Raw genomic sequence first — 1,656 nt, 5'->3', positions numbered from 1 at the left:
TATATATTGGGATGCCAGGATGGCAGTATAACAACAGAACGATCTGAGTCATGCAGGGCAAAATAGATAGTAAAAAAGGAGAGAAGATACACACTGGAGATAGAGCCGTGGGAGATTCGTGTTGGGAAGCCCAAGAGACCAACAGAGGCTGCGCAGGTCCATGCTGAAAGAGCAAATAAGAAAGGGAAATGGCAGAGTCTTGGAACCAAGAGGTTGGCACCAGCCCCCAGTGGACCAGGTGAGATGGGAAATCATGGGGCCACAGAGCTGCAAATAGCAGTGGTGGGGAAAAAAGAGAAGGTATAGAGGAACAAACAGAGAGGTTTGGCAATCGGAAGGTGGAAATTGAATAAGTAATAAAGACCCTCCCAACAAAGAAAAGTCCAGGACCAGATGGCTTCACTGCCGAATTCTATAGACATTTAAAGACGAGCTAACTCCAATTCTTCTCAAGTTATTCAAAACAATTGAAAGTAGAGAATCCTCCCAAATTCTTTCTAAGAAGCCAGCATCATCTTAATCCCTAAACCTGGGAAAGACTCAACAGAGAAAGAGAACTGTAGACCAATTTCCCTGATGAACACAGAAGCAAAAGTCCTCAACAAAATTCTGGCCAGTCGTGTCCAACACATCATAAAGATCATTCATCTGGACCAAGTAGGATTTATCCCTTATATGCAGGGATGGTTCAACATCCAAAAATCAATCATTGTGATGCATTAACAAACTGAAGAACAAAAACCATATGATTATCTCAATAGATGTGGAGAAAGCATTTGATAAAATACAACACCCTTTCATGATGAAAGCTCTAAACAAATTGGTTATAGAAGGAACGTTTCCAAACACAATCAAGGCAATTTATGACAAATGCATGGCCAGCATCCTATTGAATGGGGAAAAGTTGGAAGCATTCCCACTGAGATTTGGAACCAGACAAGGATGCCCACTCTCAGCATTGCTATACAATATAGTCCTGGAAATTTTAGCCAGAGCCATTAGGTAAGAAAAAGAAATAAAAAGGATTCAAATTGGGAAAGAGGAACTCAAACTGTCCCTATTTGCAGATGACATGATTCCATATTTAGGGGAATCCATAAGACTCCACAGAGAGACTATTGGAACTCATGGAAGAGTTTGTTAAAGTAGCAGGATATAGAATCAATACACAAAAAACAACAGCCTTTGTACACACAGACAATACTATGGCTGAGAAAGAACTTCTAAGATCAATCCCATTCACAGTAGCTACAAAATAAATCAAATGCCTTGGAATAAATTTATCCAAGGACGTCAAAGATCTCTATGATGGAATTATAAAACATTAAGGAAAGAAATAGAAGATTCAAAAAAATGGAAAAAACTTCCATGTTCATGGATTGGAAGAATCAATATCATCAAAATGTCCATTCTTCCAAAAGCAATTTACAGATACAATGAAATACCATCAAAATACCAAAGACATTCTTCTTAGATTTAGAAAAAATGATGCTGAAATTCATATGGAAACACAGGAGACCTTGAATAGCTAAAGCAGTCTTACACAACAAAAACAAAGCCATAGGCATCACAATACCAGATTTCAAGACATACTACAAGGCAGTTATAATCAAAGTAGCCTGGTATTCATACAAAATTCGAAGGATAGACCAATGG

At 38.4% G+C, this 1,656-nt stretch overlaps 1 protein-coding gene across 10 annotated transcripts in view; it reads left to right on the top strand.

The window, feature by feature from the left end:
• The window catches only part of AUTS2 (activator of transcription and developmental regulator AUTS2), a 1,249,738-nt gene that overhangs the window by 489,538 nt on the left and 758,544 nt on the right, over nucleotides 1–1,656 (top strand). The window lies entirely within an intron of this gene.

The sequence above is a fragment of the Oryctolagus cuniculus genome, chromosome 19 (genome assembly GCF_964237555.1).
Source record: "Oryctolagus cuniculus chromosome 19, mOryCun1.1, whole genome shotgun sequence".
Classification (NCBI taxonomy): domain Eukaryota; kingdom Metazoa; phylum Chordata; class Mammalia; order Lagomorpha; family Leporidae; genus Oryctolagus; species Oryctolagus cuniculus.
The sequence above is the reverse complement of the archived record's forward strand: the minus strand, read 5'-3'. Positions and strand labels throughout refer to the sequence as shown.